This window comes from Microtus pennsylvanicus, chromosome 4, assembly GCF_037038515.1.
Source record: "Microtus pennsylvanicus isolate mMicPen1 chromosome 4, mMicPen1.hap1, whole genome shotgun sequence".
Classification (NCBI taxonomy): domain Eukaryota; kingdom Metazoa; phylum Chordata; class Mammalia; order Rodentia; family Cricetidae; genus Microtus; species Microtus pennsylvanicus.
The window spans coordinates 141,921,702-141,942,404 of NC_134582.1; the positions used below are offsets into that span (position 1 = coordinate 141,921,702).

At 46.3% G+C, this 20,703-nt stretch overlaps 1 protein-coding gene across 5 annotated transcripts in view; it reads left to right on the forward strand.

Annotated features, from left to right (window-relative positions):
• Svil (supervillin) overlaps positions 1-20,703 on the forward strand; it is a 208,215-nt gene that overhangs the window by 31,972 nt on the left and 155,540 nt on the right. For all 5 annotated transcript variants that reach the window (XM_075970710.1, XM_075970714.1, XM_075970711.1 and 2 more), the window contains exon 2: positions 19,873-19,961. The gene's annotated coding sequence lies outside the window, so the exon portion shown is untranslated. The remainder of the gene's footprint in view (positions 1-19,872; positions 19,962-20,703) is intronic.

Genomic DNA, 20,703 nt, shown 5'->3' on the forward strand with positions numbered 1-20,703 from the left:
TCCTTCTCAATTTGCTAAATCTGATGATCACTAAAGGTGCCATTTCTTTGCCTCTTCCAGGAAGCCAGCTGTATCAGGTGCCCCATTGCAGGGATGAGGAGAGTGGGCAGAACTTAGAACTTCTCTAAAGATTGGACTGATCTCTTTCTCCAGCCTCTATGTAAATGTGTTAGCATTTGATAAATGGCTGGCATTCTCCGCCTTTCATCTTTATATCTTCAAATCCATACTCAGTGCTTTCTGTTTTAGGCAGTTACCTGGCGAACAAAATATTTACTAAAGTACTAGGGCTAGGAGATGGTACAGTAAGTAAAGAACCCACCACGCAAGGACAAGGAACCGAGTTCACATCCCATTGCTCATATGAAAAAGCCAAGCACGGTGGCACTCATCCATAACACCAGAGACAGGGAGATCCCAAGAGCTCATTGGCCAGGCAGTCTAGCTGAGTGGATGAGCTGCAGGTTCAGTGACAGAAACTGTTTCCAAGACAAGGTAGAGAGCTATTGAGAAGATTTCCGACAACTTCTGGCATCCACATACAGAGGCACTCATGTGCCTGTAGACCACAATGCACATATGCAGACATGTACACACCCACAGGAATATGTATATATGCCACTACATACACACAAAGTCCTTTATGTTGTGGAAGGGAGTAGATCCTGCACACCAGAGATCTGTAGACTCCATGCCCATGGCTTCAGTGGCTTCATGAACTGTCATTCCTAGAATCCCAAGAACATTGCAGGTCTTCTTCCTACCACATCTGAGAATTTTTGAGGTCACTGGAATGTCTTATTCCTCCACTGCAAACATATAACCATACTCTCAGGTGTTTAAAATTTTACATTTGAGCTCCATAGAAAGCCAGTGTCAGAGGATGGTCAAGCGTGCAACCCAGATCATCCTACAGTGTGTGAGGGAGACTGCCAGGAGAGCCTAGGCCTCCGGCATGCCCTGACCTCTGCTGTGGTCCAAAATAGTGTCTCCTGAATACTCAGGACTCATTTCTGACTGCGAGGACCTGAACTCCTCAGGAGGATGGTCTGTGGACTGCCTGTAGAGCCACTCTTCACAAACAGGATTCTAGTGAGATTCTCTAGAACAGGTAGGCCTCCATTGCTGTGAAAATCACCATGACCAAAGTTGTGGAGGAAAGTGCTTATTTGGCTTACACTTCCATATCTATCACTGAAGGAAGTCTATCATTGAAGGAAGTCAGAACAGGAACTCTTACGAGGCTCCTGACTCCAGGAGCTGATATAGAGACCATGGAGGGGTGCTGCTTACTGACTTGCTCCTCCTGGCTTGCTCAGCTTACTTTCTCATAGGACCCAGGACCACCAGCCGAGGGATGGCACCACCCACAGTGAACTGTGCCCTCCCCCATCAATCACTAATTAAGAAAATGCCCTACAGCTGGATCTTATGGAGGCATTTTTCTCAATTGAAGTTCCCTCCTTTCAGTTGTTTCTAGTCATAAAACTTACCAGGACAGTGTCAATTTTAAGAAGGTAAATGACCCATGATAACCAGTATCTTTCCTCTAAATGAGGGCACCTGGGCATCAGGGCCCGCAGGGAGTCTTCTTGCTTGAACATGAGCACTTGGGCTCCCTGAGCTGAAGGTAGGACTTTAAGCTATGGTGACTGATGAGACAGGATCAAGCATGACACCTTCTGTGACTTGCCTGATAGGGTGACCAACAGTATTCCAGGGAAAGGTCCCTATGGGACCAAGAGGCTGAGGGAACAGCTGACCGTGGTCGTGGCAAACACTGAGGGCTTGGCCAGGCCTGATCCTCCTGATAACACTTTTCTTTGGCTTGGGGATCTTCCCAAAGCCCAACTAGGTGAATGAGCAGGAGGAGTGGAAAGCTTCCCAAGTGCTTGCCTGAAGGCATTACTTGGGGAGAAAAGCAAATGACTCATTTTTGTGACATTTGAGTGCCCAAGTACAGGGAGGAGCAAGGCTGGGAACCCAACTACAGGAGAATGTCCAGCAAAGGCATCAGGCATCTGGACACCGAGATGAGGACAGAACGAGGACTGGGGGGGTTCTCTTTCCTTAGGTTACACCTTTCCAGTTCTATCTAACTTTTAATATGATCACAGCTCGCTTTCTCTCTCTCTCTCTCTCTCTCTCTCTCTCTCTCTCTCTCTCTCTCTCTCTCTCTCTCTCTGTGTGTGTGTGTGTGAGAGAGAGAGAGGATATTCATGTGTGTGTACACGTGAATATGCACACGTGTGATATATGTGCACGTGAGTGGGTGGGTGACCGCATCTGTGCAAGCCTGTGTCGAGGTTTGCACAGAGGAGGACATCAGGTCTCCTACTCTATCTCTCTTCACAGGGTTTCTCTCCTACTGAACCTGAGCTAAGCTGACAGCCAGCCAGCCCCAGCAAGCCTCTTGTCTCCACCATTCATGGCACTACAGAACTGGAATTATATGTGTGTGCATGCAACCACACCCAACTGTATCTGTGGGTGCTAGTATCCAAACTTAGGTCCTCATGCTTGCTCAGCAGGTGCTCTTACTCACTAAGACATCTCTTCAACTAGTAAATGGTTTACCACAGGGCTTCGTTCACCTTAATATTGAGATGTCTCTAAGGTCAGTGGCTCCTGGCCCGTATGCGTTCTGGTGACCTGAGAGGAACTCTTGTTACTAAGGGCTAGTTGTCAATAGATGCTTCCAAGCCTGAGGATCATGAAAACACTCCAGCAGGAGCAGAGAGCTGGAAAATCCTTTCCATATGGCCAAATGGGAGGGAGTTGCATCCCAGGCCAGTGCCAGCTGAAATGCTGCCCTAGTGTGGCCACAGGCTGTTGTCAAAAACAGAAGACACGGCTCCAATGTCCCCAAACCAAAATCCAGGTCAGTGCTCAGTGCAGGAGCCAGCTGTTCCGGGCCCCTCAGGTTCAGAGTGACCTCTGCTGCCCTGCCTGCTGGGCCAGCCAGAGCCTTGCAGATCTCTGCTTACCTTGCACGTTCTCAAAATGTGCCTCAGTTTGTCTTCGAACCCCCTTGCATGTTCTCAGAATGTGCCTCGATTTGTTTTCATGGCCAAAGACACTGAGTGTGCTCACTGCATTGCAGTTACCAAGGATCTGTTGGAGCAAGTTAAACAGACTTTGCTTTTGGTGCTGATGGTGTCACCCAGGGGAATAGCACATACTTAGCATGTGTGAATCCCTGTGCTGACTCTTCAACACTAGAAGACAAAACCACACACACACACACACACACACACACACACACACACACACACGTACACACACAGTGTTTACTCTCAAGAGATTTATATCATGTGCACACAGACCCCTATCCCTTGAACTTAAGGAGATGGGATTGAATGATCTCATGGATGCTTCAGTAACACAGGCATAGAAATGGCCACTAAACCTTTTGTATAATCCTTGAGTAAGAGATCCCTCAGAACAGAATGGAGGGAAAGGGCTGGGTTTTCCATATGGAGGGTAGAGATATAGGAGAAATAGTCTTTCAACTTAAAACAGTTTGAAGATGAGGAGATAGCAAGGAATAGCACTTGCTCGTGAGGGCAGGGCGAGCAGAGACATGAACCCTGCGGGGCAGTATGGACTGCTGTGGGCAGAGACCTGAACCCTGCGGGGCAGTATGGACTGCTGTGGGCAGAGACCTGAACCCTGCGGGGCAGTATGGACTGCTGTGGGCAGAGACCTGAACCCTGTGGGGCAGTATGGACTGCTGTGGGCAGAGACCTGAACCCTGCGGGGCAGTATGGACTGCTGTGGGCAGAGACCTGAACCCTGCGGGGCAGTATGGACTGCTGTGGGCAGAGACCTGAACCCTGCGGGGCAGTATGGACTGCTGTGGGCAGAGACCTGAACCCTGCGGGGCAGTATGGACTGCTGTGGGCAGAGACCTGAACCCTGCGGGGCAGTATGGACTGCTGTGGGCAGAGACCTGAACCCTGCGGGGCAGTATGGACTGCTGTGGGTAGAGACCTGAACCCTGCGGGGCAGTACCTCTGTGGGCAGAGACATGAACCCTGCGGGGCAATATGGACTGCTGTGGGCAGAGACCTGAACCCTGCAGGGCAGTACCTCTGTGGGCAGAGACATGAACCCTGCGGGGCAATATGGACTGCTGTGGGCAGAGACCTGAACCCTGCGGGGCAGTATGGACTGCTGTGGGCAGAGACATGAACCCTGCGGGGCAGTACCTCTGTGGGCAGAGACCTGAACCCTGCGGGGCAGTACCTCTGTGGGCAGAGACATGAACCCTGCGGGGCAGTACCTCTGTGGGCAGAGACATGAACCCTGCGGGGCAGTACCTCTGTGGGCAGAGACATGAACCCTGCAGGGCAGTACCTCTGTGGGCAGAGACATGAACCCTGCGGGGCAGTATGGACTGCTGTGGGCAGAGACCTGAACCCTGCGGGGCAGTACCTCTGTGGGCAGAGACATGAACCCTGCGGGGCAGTATGGACTGCTGTGGGCAGAGACATGAACCCTGCGGGGCAGTACCTCTGTGGGCAGAGACCTGAACCCTGCGGGGCAGTACCTCTGTGGGCAGAGACCTGAACCCTGCGGGGCAGTACCTCTGTGGGCAGAGACCTGAACCCTGCGGGGCAGTATGGACTGCTGTGGGCAGAGACATGAACCCTGCGGGGCAGTACCTCTGTGGGCAGAGACATGAACCCTGCGGGGCAGTACCTCTGTGGGCAGAGACATGAACCCTGCGGGGCAGTACCTCTGTGGGCAGAGACAGCTGCCAGCAGGTAGGAGCAGTGGTTCCAAGTTTCCCTCTGGGGTTCATGCATATTTCTCGGGCTGCCTGACCTGATATCTACAAATATAAGACACCTAACCCCAAACATTCCCCATATCTCCTAATCCACAATGTGCTATTATGGAAACTGAAATTAAGGCTGCTTGTCAGCTGTCTTTAAGTGACCCTTCAGGTGGGGCCAAGACTCCTGAAGTGAAGAAAGGAATCAAGGAGGTCCCTGCTGCCGGGGTCAGGAAGGTGCAAGAAGGGCTGTAGGCCAGGGAATGCAGAGGCCCCCAGAGTTTGCAAAGCAGGGAATTGGATTCTCTTCTGTGTGTCTCAGACAATGGTCTTGCTGACCCCTTCCCTCATAGCTCAGAGAAACCCATTTCAGACCCACCTTCTAGAAGTCTGACATCATAAGTGTGTGTTGTTTTAAACTGAGGATGGTGTAGTAATTTATTACAGAGTAGCAGATGTGATATGGCAACCCGTTTTTATTTTGAAAACATAAAACTCTTATAAGCATATATGTATATATATATGGAAAATTAACGGAATACAAATAACTTGAAAAATCTTGTTGAAATTAATTCAGGGATTTGTCTAAACCAGTTTTGCTGGAAGAAGGGCAGGGGTGTGTCTCGCTTTGCTTCCCTCTCTCTTCCTGTTTTACCAGGGAAGTGGCCTCCTTTCTCTTCTGTTCTTCTCTCTTCCCTCCCCTTCTCATCCCCCCTCTCCCTTTCTTTCTCCTTTCCTCCTTGTCCCACTTCTTCCCTCCTTCCCAGCACCCAATTGTGAGTGACCTCACCTTCATGGATAGCCTTCCTGTACCACCATGTGCTCACTGTCTAGATTAATACCTAGCTCTCTTAACAAAATAAGAAAACAAGTAGCTGCTTTTCCAGGAAGCACGTCTCTGCTACTGGATGGCATGGAATACCAGCGCCTTGCATTTTCATTTGTAAACAAAAATCACAATTTTAACCCTAGTTTGAAAACTTAAGATCGCAGATTCTCCAAAATCTGACGCTTTTGAATTGCTACTTGTCAGTACCACAGGTGGAAAATTGCCCGTCTGCCATCGTATGATGGTGTAGCAGCATGGGAAAATGATGACGTTCCCTTCAGACCTGGGGGTGGCATGGGAGGTGTTTAGCTTTGGGTCCCAGCCCCAAGGCACCCCAGTGTGTACATACAAATGATGGAGGAAGGTCATTGGTTAAATTAAAAGAAACTGCTTGGTCCTCATTGGTTAGAAGATAGGTGGGAGGAGTAAACAGAACAGAACGCTGGGAGGAAGAGGAAGTGAGCTCAGACTCGACAGCTCTCCTCTCGGGAGCAGATGCCTCAGAGAGATGCCTGCTCCCTGCTCCCAGGTAGATGCACGCGAGAGATCCGACCCAGGATGGACATAGGCAAGAATCTTCCCGGTAAGAGCGGTGCAACACAGATGATCAGATATGTGCTAGTCCAGGTGCGAGAGTTAGCTGAGAAGAGGCTAGATCGAAATGGGCCAAGCAGAGATTAAATGAATATAGTTTGTGTGTTGTTATTTCGGGCATAAGCTAGCCGAGCAGGCGGCTGGGGTGTTGGGGACGCAGCCCCGCCGCCGTCGCTCCTATTACTACATACAAGGATCCCTGGATCTGGAACGGATCTGACATGTGGGATCATCCCCAGAATTTCTGGAAAGGCATGGTCCATTCCTGTACTTCATGCCACTGGCACAAATCAGTAGCTCCTGCAATTGGCATGTTAACCTCTCCTTTGCCTACCTGCTTCAGCTCATTCTTAAGCTAGTCTACCTAACTTTGCTGTGCTTTTTCTTTTCCTTCTTCCTCCCCTACTTCTTGAGACAGAGTTTCACTGTATAGCCCTTACTGACCTGAAATTCTTTGTGTAGACCAGGAACTCATAGAGTTCCAAGCCTGTCTCTATCTTCCATACAAGCGCTAACAGTGTGATTCACCATGCTTGTCTCATTAAAACTTCTTAATATCCAAGATAAGCAAAAATAATCTTTTTTGATGAAACTTGGTTTGGGACATTCTGGTGTTATGTACTAATAAATTCTTAAAGTAGTTGGCATAGCATCTTCTGGAAGCAAGGCTGTTTCTAGTGCTGATCTATTTTTCCACTCTTCCTCTGACCCCATCTTTGTTGAAATGGCTGTATGCACCTGGTCCTCGGAGAGCTGACCTTCCCCAGAGGATCCCACATCCTAGCTGGGAAGAAAGCAGGCAAGGGAGCAGGCAAGGTGAGCACGAGGCAGCTGGTGCTAAGATGATGGGGGGGGGGGCTCCTGTCAGCTTCCCAGGGGCATGTTGATCAGTAAAAGGGCCCCTGGACAATTGCTCAGACACCAAGGCATGCTGGCAAATAGACCAAGAACTGGGCTTGGGGTCCTGTTTTTGTGGGTCACTTCTTGGTCATTTTTTCCCACTAATTTTCCTAGTTTATGAACTTGTGCATGCAATGACTTAGACATCACTGGCTTCAAAACTCCAGAGCATACTTTTTCATGGATGATCAGAGAGTGAATGTTTCTGTCATCTGATCCAGCTCTGCCATTGTAGCATGGGGTGTGTGTTTGGGGGGGGGGGGGCGGAGGACAAAGCATAGGTAATATGGAAAATAAAAATCATAGTTGTGTTTCAATAAAACTTTATTGACTTTATTGACAAAAGAGTGCACCCAGGTGGATTTAGCCCTAGCTGTTTCAGCTTGCTGAACCCTCTTCTAGAACAACTGGTGTAAATATCAGTGTATGGAGTTTTCCCCAAAGTGAGCCTGGAGGTTTTAGTAACTTCTCGGATGAGCCAATAATATCTGGGAGTTGTGTGAATTTCTGAGAGTCTTCTAGAACCCAACAAAGAAATGATAGCAGTCTGGATTCATAATGGAGACTCAGATTGACTCAATTTTCCAGTATTTTACGTCTTGGTTAATATTTAACAGACCTCTGAGATTCCAGATCTAATTCATCTTTAGGTCATTATAGCACAGGAATCCAACAAGAAAACCGCACTAATCCAGTCTCGGGAGAGGGCTTGACACTGAGTGAGTACGTGTGTTTTAACTCCAGGGTTTTTGAAAACCAAGAGTGGGGCTGACTATTTGGAGCTGTTGGAAAAAAGTGTGGTGAATATCTGAACGGATGACCTGTGGGAAGCCTAGAACACGAAGAAGCCAGGAACGGCTGCTTAGTGTAAGGTGAAGGCTGTGAAAGGAGCCCAAGTGCAGACTGAGGGGAAGAATGTGTCTGGACCTCTCAAAGCAGGAAGCCAGAAAGTCTGTCTTTAATAGCAGATTCTGTGGGAAAAGTCACTACATTCAAAGGTCTGAGTAATCATTCAGAGCAAAACAGTACAGTTTTTAAAGGATGGTTCTTTCCAAGAGCACATTCTACAATCCATGGTGTGGTAAGGCATTAAAGGACTTCAAAATCATCACCCAGGAAAGCTATCTGTCACCTCTGTCGGCCTTATGTGAGCACAAGGTGTCTGTTTCTTGGCTGATAATGGAGAAGTGAATGGCTCCAGAAAACTTTTTTTTTTTTTTAGTAAAACTTTAAAAATGAGAAGCAGCTGAACTGTCAGATGGCTCTGAGTGCTCGAACCATTTCTCTAGGAACAGATGAAGAGGAAAGCCTGTGGTCTCTGGAGACACTGGCCTGGCACTGTGTGGTTTATTTGATCTAGCTTCCCAGCAGGCTCTGGGCTGTTGTTTTTAGGGAGGGATGGAGGAAAAGATGGAAGTGTGAGAGTTGATAGCTTCCTGGAAGAAGCCATAGTAAGAGGCTGCAGTTATTCTAAGAAAAAATTACTGAAACCTTGTCCTGGGTTTCGAATTCTGGATAAAGGACGTACATAACATGTGGTTTGGGGGCATGCGCCCATGTGCAGCCTGAGCCTCACTGGCCCACTCGTCAGGGACGCGCACTCTCGAAGGGGTCAAACTGATCTGCTCCACACTGTGGCTTGTTTCTTACCTGCTTAGGGCTAGCTTCAGCCTCACAAAACTCAAAGCTTTTTCTTTTAAAAGTGTCGAGCTGCTGAGGGAATAATCCTTAGTATGGTTGTTTAACCAAAAGACTTAAACAAAGTGAACACGGCTGTAGGTTGAGTTCTCTTTAGCTGGACAAAGCTGTTTAACAAAGGGCTATGGTAAGGGCACAGCTATCTTCTGCCATCTTTTTAATGCTCTTCTGCTCCCTTGAGAATTAAATAAGAGATCTTCAAAAACAGCATGACTGTGTTTCATTAAGCTTTGAAGCTTTTCCTAGCTTTGCCAGAAATCTTTGTTTTCTGGAAAGTTCTCTAATGGGGTGTTACTTTCCATCACTATGACACATACCCAAGATAACTTCTCAAGAAATGTTGTTTAAAATTTTGGCTCATAGTTCGAGGAGACTCAGCGGCCCCATTGTTTTGGGTCTGTGGAGTGGTGGTGTTGGAGCATGCCGTGAGACACGACCACGTCAGGACAGAAGCAAAAGATGAAGATACTGGGTTCCCAAACCCCTTTGAGGGTACCACGCCAGTGACCTGAACAGCACTCACAGCCCTATCTCTTAATAGGTTTAGCTACCTTCTAGTATCACCACAGGCAGCCTGGAAAGAAGTCTTTAATGTGTGGGCCTTTAGAATACCTTTAAGATACACTTACCCAAACCATGGTAAGAAGAGCATGGTTTCTTATAGAACTTTCTCTCTCTCTTTCTCTCTCTGTCTCTCTTTCTCTCTCTCTGTCTCTGTCTCTCTCTGTCTCTCTGTTTCTCTCTCTCTCTCTCTGTCTCTCTCTCTCTCTGTCTCTCTCTCTCTCTCTGTCTCTCTCTCTCCCATGATGCATGTGTGTGTACATGTATATGTGTGGGCATACATAGGCCAAAAGGTCAATGTCAATGTCAGGTGTCTTCTTCAGTCTCAATTTTGAGATTGGTCTCTCCCTGAGCTTAGAGCTAACCGATTTATTGATTCAGCTAACCTGCTGGCTGTCAAGTTCAGGAATCCTCTTGTCTCTGCCTCCCCAGGGATTTACAGGTGCATACTGATATGCTCAGTTCTTTTCTGGGTTTCTTGGGATCTGAACTCAGGTCCTCAAGCTTGTGAGGCAAGCAATTTACCCACCGAGCCATCTCTGCAGGACCCTAAGTCTCCTTCTTAGGTTGGATAGTCAAGAGCCTAGTTAGTGGAGATAGCGTAGCAAGAACAAATGAATATCTAAACTGGTCCTAAGTAATCTATTTCCATTGTAAAACTCTTAGGGTCTTTAACACAATTTGAGTAAAAATAGCCAGTTCTTTATCTTAAATCTGATCATGAGCTCTTGATACCAGTATGCTCAGACAATTGCTGCTGACTACATAACAAGCCCGTCCCGTCCAGCATCTTTCATTCACCAGGCTCCTAGTCTGCTTTGCCACCATCATCACATCCAGTCAAAGGACCACCTGTAGGACCCCGTCTTGACTTTCGGTCCTACTGCCAAACTCCTGCTTCCTCTTGCTCACTCCTCTGCCTATTCTCCAAAGTCTGTTTTCTTTGGAGTAACTAGATTGAGTTTTTAAAACTAAAAAACTTCTGTTCTTACTATTACAAATTCATGAGGGGTATCTGTATTCTGCTGTTTCCAGCTACCCCATCTTCGGCTCCTTGAGTTTTCTTCCTTTCCTACCCTCTATTACAGCAGGACTGGCCATACTGCTTGTCTCTTTAACATCTGTCTCCCACTCCCTTTCAAGAACTGGAAATCGGGCTTTCTTCCTCCCTTACCTATTGCGTCATTATTGATATGGACTGTCCTTTCTCGGAACTCCTGCAAGTCACCATTGCCATGTTAGCTTTTCAGAGACACCTGAGCATGGCGTAGTCTAAAATAGAAGCCCTCACACCTACTGTGATCCTCCGTTGTGCTTTCTTACACACTTGGTGTGTATGGATCAATCAGTTCATTTGTCCATTCATAGATTTCATTTGTCCATATGTTTCCTACTTAGTTCAGAGTTCAGTCACTTTCAGAATATGTGTCCTTGGTGACAAGGCTTTGGCGGATCACTTGATCTGTGTTCCTGGTTGCACATGGGCCACCAGGACTGTTGAGGTTTGAATCAAGGGAAGAGCCAGATTTCTGACATTGTTTTGAGCTTGAGCCTCCAAACCAAATCATACTGCAGTTAAGTTTTTCAACAGCACTGTGAGTTTTCTTTAAAAACCTATTTTCTGAATCACCCAAGCCTTGCCACCTAGAGTTATCTTGTTTTATGCCCAGTGGAAAGACTTCCGCGGTAACTTTTCATTGATTTGCAGGGCAGCTTAACATTTAGACGACAGCACTGGACGATCCGTAGTGATGGCCTGTGCTGACAGACAGACCTATTGCACACTTGCTTCCCTTCCTTCCTCCATGGTTACCGGGCACATATTTAGCATAGGCGAAAGACACTCTCATCCATTTGTAATACAGAGGTTCCCACTTAGGTGTGGGTATAGTTCCCAAGATGTCTTGAGGGAGTCTGAAACCATGACTCATATCAAACCATGGCTGTTAGCAAACCCTAAACAAACAATAGTTTTTTTTCCTCATGCACTCCTGGCTATGGTAAGTTTAACTTATAAACCTGCACAATAAGTAACTAATAATAAAACAGACAAGTTATGACAAACTGCTGACTTGTTTGGATTGATTCCCTCTCACGTTATCTGATTGTCCTTTTGAGCGCTCATGCTTCTTGTTTCTTTTCTTACCATGTCACCAGCATCAATACTACTGTGGTTGGGGCCACGATTCCGTAAAATAAGGGTTGCTTGAACACAAGCCCTGGGGATACCTTGACGATTTATCTTCTGATGTAGCAGATAAGTTAGCCCACAGGTTGTACTATACAGAAGTGATAACTCTGTTGTAATTGGAGCGGCGGGGCTGCGTCCCCAGCACCCAGGCCGCCTGCTAGCTTATGCCCTGAAATAATTACACGGACACTGTATTCTTTTAATCACTGCTTGGCCCATTATATCTAGCCTCTTCTCGGCTAACTCTTGCACCTGGACTAGCCCATTTCTAATAATGTGTAGCACCGAGGTGCGCTTACCGGGAAGATTCTAGCCTACCTCCATCTTGGGTCGGAGCTTCATTGAATGTGTCTGCCCGGAAGCAGGGAGCATGGCGTCTCTGAGCTCACTTCCTCTTCCTCCCAGCATTCTGTTCTGTTTATTCCTCCCACCTATGTTTTAACCTATGAGGCCAAGCAGTTTCTTTATTACTTAACCAATGACCTTCCTCCATCATAACTCTGAATGAGGGAGTGAGCTGGATTGGGTGAAATTTCCTCATGCTGCTCATTCTGTATAACCCAAGACTATATAACTAGATATACACCATTCTGTATAACCTAGGGCTTTATAACCTATGGACGCCATTCTGTATAACCCAAGATTATATAAACTATATACACATTCCTATATAACCTAGAGCTTTATAACCTGTCTACATCATTCTGTATAACCTAGGGCTTTATAACCTATATACACCATTCTCTATAACCCAAGACTATATAATCGATATGCACCATATTATAGAACCTATGACTTTATAACCTGTCTACACCATTGTGTATAACCCAAGCCTATATAACCAATATCACCATTCTGTATAACCTAAGAATATAAACCAATATACACCATTCTGTATAACCTAAGAATATATAACCTATATACACCATTCTATATAACCTAAGAATATATAACCTATATACACCATTCTGTATAACCTAAGAATATATAACCTATATACACCATTCTGTATAACCTAAGAATATATAACCTATATACACCATTCTGTATAACCTAAGAATATATAACCTATATACACCATTCTGTATAACTTAAGGCTTTACAACCTAAGAAATTGGTTCTGGAATTATCCAATTAGTCTTTGTAGAAGGTGGAACTGAGACTAGGAGGGGACCCATATACAGAACCGTCTGAACACTCCAGGGGTCCTTTAGGAAATGTCAGATGATGAAAGGAGTTACTACTCTCTACAGATATAGTCATCCCCACCAGTAATCTTCCTGTAGCACAGAGTGAAGAAAATGGGAGCTTGAGTCTGCAGAACAAATGAGCCTCCTGTGTGTAGGGTCCTGGAGATGACAGCTTTGCTGGTGTGGTTGCTGAGTTGCTTTTAAATGTCAGAGTCATTGCCGCGTAATTTAGATGTAGAAAATCTCTCCCGTTTTTAGCGTGTCACTGAGTTGTAAGTGTACAGAGTTGTGTGACTACCACACAAGCTACACACAAGCATGTGTCTGCCTCCGTTTCCTCATCTGTAGAGAGGGGGTTGATAATTGGAGCTAGAGATGACTAGCTGCTATTACGTATATAGTGTTGCAGGATTTGCTGTGGTCGTTGTTAACAGTGCACCTAAAAACCCCTTTCTCGTGTTTGTCACACTCCAGTGTGGGAGCTGGACACCTGTTTGCTTCCTTCTCTGCCCTTTAAGATCAGGGGCAGAGACCTGTTCAAAACAGGAATGATTCATGCTCATTTGACAGGAAGCAAGTATCTGATAACTCCTGGGCTAACCTCGAGGGGCCAGCACCCTCAGAGAGTGTGTTTACATTTCCATCCATTGACTCAGGTCCCATGTTCTTAAAGCCATCATGTCTCTGGTGGAGCGCACTTGTTTCCTAGACTCGCGAGGTGCAGGAGGAAGCTGTGGTTTCTGAGGTGCCCTGGCTTCTCTCAGATGGGCTTCTTCCATTTGAAAGGTTGAGTTATAAGTTTGACTAGTATGGTAGGGCTAGGATCTTGGGGAGTTTTTTCCTTTGTGTGTGTGTGTGTGTGCGTATGTGTTGCTTTTTGACCAGCTCTCACATTGACTAGCTTAGGCTGGCTTTGAACTCAAGACCTTCTTGCTCTTGCCACTGAATGCTGCCCCTACTACTCTCTGTGCTTGGAAGTTTTGACAAAAATATTTTTTAATATTTTTCTTTTTTATTGCTATTTCTATCCCAAAATTGTTTCTTTTAGTACTGCTTCACCACTCTTTGTTTGACATTTCCTCATAAAGCAGTACAGTCTCACCCACATTTTCACTTTTCATGGTTAAAGGAACCCGTGGCCAATGCGATCCAGAAATAGGAATTTCCAGAAGTAAGTGATATTTTAATTGCGTGCCGTATTATGAGTCATCCCTTTGCCCAGCGTATCCAGGCTATATATGTTATCTTCTGTTTGTTACTTAGTAGTTGTCTGGGTTGTCAGAATTTGGCATTATCTGTATTTGGACACCCACTGCTCTTGGTCAAGAGGAACTAGTGTAAGTGACCATTTGTAAACAACAGACTTGGCCTTGTTTGCCTTTGAGATTCCTTGTTATGGGATTTGAGCTTAAGTTTGATTTTAGCGAACAGTGAGCACATACACAAACAACAGGCAGGATGCATCCATGCCCACCCACCTACTAAGAACTGGGCTGTACCGGTTCTAACCATGTGTCTACATGATCATTGATAGTCTGGTTTCACTCGATTTCAGAGTTACCTCAAGGGGAACAAGGAATTTTTGTCGTACTATGCATTGTTCATGGGTTGTATATGATGTCCACAAATGCACATTCACTTCAGAGAATTAGAGAATTCATTGTGCGCTCTTGGAAACTTTCTTAAATGAAGGAAGGAAATGGTAGAGTTTATCTAAATTTAGTCTGCACCCTTCCCTCCCCAGCAGACTCTCTGAATGCACACACAGGGAACCCAAGCCCTGTAGAATTTGCCTTTCTGCTGCTGTTTTGAAGCATGAACCAAAACAACTTGGAAAGGAAAGGGTTTATTTCACCTCGCAAGTCACCATCCACCAGGAAGGGAAGTCAGGCAGGAACTGGGCAGGAACTGAAGCAGAGTCTATGGAGGAGAGTTGCTTACTGCCTTCCTCCTCACGGCTTGCTCAGCTTTTTTCTTATACACCCAAGACTACATGCCCGGAGTAGTGCCAGTCACATCAGTCAGTAATGAAGAATGCCTTCACAGATCAGTCTACAGGCCGTCTGATGGAGACAATCCTCTGTGAAGGTTCCTTCTTCATACGTGGCTCTAGCTTGTCTAGTTAATCATCACAGGCCCTTCACACACACACACACACACACACACACACACACACACACACACACACACAGAGAGAGAGAGAGAGAGAGAGAGAGAGAGAGAGAGAGACAGAGAGACAGAGACAGAGACAGAGAGCCAGGTCATTGGAGTGAGTTGTGCTGTTCTTTGAGACATACAATGAGAGGTTAAAGTGTTGTGTTCTATTTGTTCACCATCAGCCATTAAAGAAACAGTATGTGGTGTTTAATTATAATCATTGTCATCATTAGTATGATACTAATTGTTAAATTATAAGGTTGGATCATAATCAGATGTTATAGATAATATAAGATCATTTTCACAAGTTTGTGCCTGTCATATAGCAAGAAGGGATTTCCTTCAATGTTTGCTACTTACTCATTTTAAAGTAGGAGTAGAAGTCATCAGATTTTTTGTTTATTTGTGGTGCTGAGGATTGAACCCAGGACTTTGCATGTGCTAAGAACAGTTGATTACTGAGTTACCCCTTTAGTCTCCAACAAAGGCTTTAGAAAAAACGTGTGTCTATATGTGTTTGTGTTCCTATATATGCAAGTATGAATATATCTATATCGTGTGTGTGTGTGTGTATAGTAATAATTAAAAGCCCACGAAATGGGGAGCTTGTCATGCAGGAAGCTGTCTCCAAGGACAGAGGAGTGCTGGACATCTGGACCTAAGGAGAGGTCTGTGGTACTTCTTTTAGCTCCCTCTGCTCCATGTGTCCTCTGTGCCAGTTGTTATTTTACCTGTGAGCACCTTGTGACCGGTGGCTGCCCCTCTTTCCCTGTCAGTGTCTGTTGAACTATAAAGAACATATGATATCAGAAAAGAACATGGTTTATTAAACCTGCAGGCTGGCATAGCTGGAGGCTTTTCTGCATCCTACCTGGTATAGTTGCCACTTATAAAATCATCACTAAGAGACTTAATATTAACTATAATTATTTGGCCAATGGCTCAGGCTTATTACTAGCTATCATTACATATAAATTAACCCATTTCTATTAATATGTGTATCACCATGTGGACTGTGGCTTACAGGCATTGCTCTGGTATCTTACTCCTCCTGTAGCTGTTGGCATCTCATCAACCTTACCTTCTTTTTCCCTATATGTAGCTTGGTTTTTCCACCTAGTTATATTCTGCCCTGCCATAGGTCAAAGCAACTTGATTCATCAACTAATAAAAGCAACACATGTTTTCAGCACACAGAAGGACATCCCACATCAGGCTGGTTTTAGGGGAAAGATATGTGTGAAGACAGGCAGTGTTGATGAATAGTCAACTTTAATACGTGCCTAGTGAAAACCACCAGCATTTACTTAACTAGTCATCCAGTATTCAGGAAAACATCCATTGTGCTATAGATGCTGTTCTAGTGTGTAGTATTGTAAGTCTAGGATCACAAAATAACACAATCTGCCTGACAGACAACATGGGCAAATGCTTGAGGCTGTCAAGGTAGCCTATGATTTATTCTTTGTCTCAGAGTTGTATGCAAACCAACACATACATGCACACGCATTTGCACACACACACACATGCACACACCAGGATGGAGCCCAGAAACCTCGGTGCACCATGAGAACTGACTTTTGCGCTTTCTGGAGGCATTGCATTGGGTCTGGAGAGTTTTGGGGAATTCCCTCCCCACATCTTGTCATTGTCCTTTGCTTCTAAACTTGTCTCTTTCTTTCTATTTTCCCCCCTCAAGACAAGATTTCTCTGTAGCTTTGGCTGTCCTGGAACTAGCTCTATAGACCAGGCTGGCTTCGAACTCACAGAGATCTGCCTGCCTCTGCCTCCCGAGTGCTGGGATTAAAGGCGTGCACCACCACCGCCTGACTGCTAAACTTCTCTTTTTCACTGACAACCTGGTTTCCTTTCAACTGATTCAGGCCTAGATTTAACACTAACAGAATGAGAAGCTGAAAGGACCAGTCAGTTGTGTGTGCTTGGAGCTGTGTTGGTCCTATTCAGGCACTCGGTGGTGTCTATAGATCATAATAGAGTTCTGCTGATGGAGGCACTTTAGTAGGAAGGTATTTTTTATTTTTTCCAATTTGCAGTTCTTTATTATTTAAATTGTTTTAGCAGTTTCATAGAGGAGGCATTTATAAGAAGTCAAATAATGATTAGTCTATAGTTCTGATTATGGAGATGTTGCTGTAGCTAAGGCAACCCTAAAGGTTAAGATTAAAGGCCAGCCTCCTGAGGATTCCTCCACCTCTGCAGTCCAGGCATGGTCAGAGCAAGCAAACCCCTGAACAAACAGAGCCTGTCCTCAGTGTTATTCTGTAAGCAGTGCAGTATCACAGTAACTTTCAGGGGACTTGCTTGTTAGGAATCACAAGTCAACTGGAGACGATGGACATGGGGGGCTGTGGCTAGGTTATTCAAATACTCTATTATACTGCTGAAAGAACTTGGGCAGCTGTGCTTTTGGGTATCCACGGGGAACTGGGAACCAATGTCCTAAGGATGACCCCACTGCCACTCACTGTCCTGTTCATTGACAGTTCAATGTGTGAGCAGGAAGCAAGGCAGTCTTGGAAAGTCTCCCTGGGAAGAAACCTGAAAGGTGTCTTGAGAATTGTCTGAGAGTCTAGAGGAAGTGCCCCAGGCTCTGTGAAACTAAGAATCTGCTTTCTTTGCTTCTGGGCATCCTGGGAAGAGATTGAGAAACACCCAGAGTTTAGAAGCTGGGTCCCGTCACAGGGAACATTCCTCACCCTATAACAGGGACTATTAGATGCCTCACTAAAGGGCCCAGACTCAGCTTATGAGAGGCAGCTGCCACTGGGGTAACTCAGTAGTAAGCAAATAAAGACACTGGAAGCATCTGTGAGCTATGAGCAACCTCTGTAAGCTAACAAGCCTTTAGAAGCCCTGCCCTAAAGCTAGACCTCTCATCCCTTCCCCACAGATGAGCTTAGTGTAATATAGGCCTCTGAGTCAGGTCAGGGCCTTAGCACAGATAAGGGACCAAGAGAAAGTGGCGAAGTGTCCTGCAGACAAGCGCTTCCACCTGCCCCTGACTTTCAGTTGTGTCTCTTCTCGTGTTTATTACCTGGATGCATATGCACCTCACTGTGTGGGTGGTACCCCCAGAGCCCAGGGCATGGGGTCCCCTGGAACTGGAGTTACAGGCGCTTGTGAGCCCCTTGAGTGCTCTGAGCCAGCTCCCCAGCCCTCCCTGCCTTTTTGTATTAACTGCTCCGGGGCATTCACTCTTCAGTGCTCAATTTTTGTTTTGTTTCCTTTTTCTAGATCTCCCCCCCCCCCTCTCTCTCTCTCTCACACACACACACACACACACACACACACACACACACACACACACGTACCTGATTGTGTAGAGTTCTCAGTCTCAGCCTGTCACTAAACTGGAATTTGCTCTTTTCTTTCTCTCTCAATATCCTGACTGCACTGAGCTGACCTCCCCCACTGCCACGCCCCATGAAGGCGCTGTAGGGGCTGAGGAAGTTTCTTTGTCCTGAGAAGTTTTTTGTCTTTGAGCAAACTGCATTCCTTCAACAACGCGGTGGCTCCTCAGCTTTTAGAGTCCTTCCTGGTCCTGGGGCTCCACCGAAGAATTCCTTCCCGAAGAATTCCTTCCCAGTCTGCACTTACACAACCCAGGGTGACTTGTGCACACCAAGTTCAGAGGCCTTTGTTCTCAGGGCTCGGATGTGCCACCTGGGCAGAGATGACAATCTCGCTCTCTGCCTGTGGCTTCTCCTTCCCTTTCTCTTCATTCTCGCCACTCTCTTAATCTTTTCCATCTTTGGCGCTCCTCCTCTGAAGCAGCCACATTCCTCCTGGTTTAGGATCCCGGGAAGGAGCCCAGGGAGAAAGGCAGTCTCTAATTGGTGTAGCCCACTTCATCAGGCCTCCAATGCGGTTTAGTAATAAACAGATTTGTGAGGAAACAGAGAACACTTTTTTTAAAAAAAACAAACAAACATATATTCATACAAAGAATGGCCTGTTTAGCCCTGGAGTTCATACACACGACAGCCGTCTCGTGTGTCCAGGTAATGAATTAATGGCTCTCTGAATTTCACTGTGTGGCAGTGGGAACGGTTTTGCTTTGTGGAAACTTCACATGAACTGGCTAACTACCACCCTGTCACCCAGCGCAGGGTGGCTCCTTCATAATCTGTGTCTGCCTCGGGCTCTGAAAATGAGCCATTCTCTGCACACCAGCCAGAGCACACTTCTACCATGAGTTGGAACCAGCTCTGGCCTCCACAGTGGTGGGGCATCTCCAGCCTCCCAGAACTGCAGGACCCCGGTGTTCAAGTGGACCACTTCCTAACAGTGATGATACAAGACAGAAGTGATGGAGAGACTTGTCAGGAAACAGATAGAAAGAGCTCGGTAGCCTACAACAAGATTGCCCCCAAACACAAGGGGCCTGAGGCTCTTTGCTCTCCCTTGCGTCTTGGGGTAGCAGCCTTGCTGTGTCAGCTCCTCTCCCAGCTGAGCCATCAGAACGCCACATGGCCACTCTACTACTCCAAATGTGAGCAATGATTCTCCCAATCCAGACCCCTCTCATCACACATGGCACCTTCCTGCATACGATACATACAGGCATATACGTCGACAGTCACTCTTCTCTGGTACCTCTAGTGCAGGTGCACTGTCCCCATAGTCTCTAACCTTTGGGGAAAGTATGTGTTCAAGATTGTCCCACCCTGGACTCCATACTCAGAGACAATCACTAATCACCCCCAGAAGCTCTCTTTGTCTAAGCAGTCCAGCACTGTCAGTGCCTCTTGGATGTGGCATCTCACTCCCAAGGAGGTATCTGCCCCTTTGCTTTCAGGTGTGCTTAGGAGACAGTCTGTGGGCTGAGGTGGGCTCCTTTCACTCCTGGGCCTGAGCCTTGTAACTGCAGTCACAGTGGGTGGTGTTTTATATCCTTTGCTCTGGTGTTTCTTAGACCTTGAAGTAAGCTCTTGTTCTCTCTCTCTCCCAGGGAGTTCAGGTGGATAACGTGGAAGACCAGAAAGCCGAACAGCCGGTGGTGAGGGTATCTTCATCTGGAGCCATGATTTAACTGTTCAGGTGAGTCTTTGGGGAGGGTAGCACAGTCCAGGGCTGGTCTGTTTTCTGAGAACAGGTGAAGGCACACATGAAGGGTAGCCCTAACATCTGGCCAAACAGAGCTCTGAGAAGTGTAAACCACTCCTGGGTGAGCATGTGTTCCCCAACTTACAGGAAATGTGGTTCTTAGCAGTCCTGTATCCTGCTGTTTCAGTGGGGGCTGCCAGGAAAGGGGGGTTTAAAGGTAATGGGAGCATTCTTTCTGAGCTGAGCTGTGGTCCTGAAAGAGCTGTGACTGGCTCTAAATTAAACTCTCTGGGATTTAGAGAAACTCTCATATGTGGTTCAGGCTGGTCCCGAACACTCACGCTCCTCCTGTCTGTCTGTCTGTCTGTCTGTCTGTCTGTCTGTCTGTCTGTGTCTGTCTCTGTCTCTCTCTCTATGTGTGTATGTGTGTGTGTGTGTGTGTGTGTGTGTGTGTTTGTATGTGTGTTTTCCCATTTATGCCCATTTATTCTCAGGGTTTGTTCATGAAAGTGGCCATTTTCTTTGTGCATGAACTAAATTCAAGTGCAAAGATGTGTCCGGCTTAGAGTGAAGGGGTAGATACAGAATCCTCAGTTTTTATAGGGTTATTACCTCAAGCCTTTGCCGTCTTCTCCACACTTCTAATTCTCATTTTTAGTGATCATCTTCATGGACCTTTACAAAGTATTCAATCTAATCTTCCATATAAGCTAATTTTACAGTAAAACTACATATA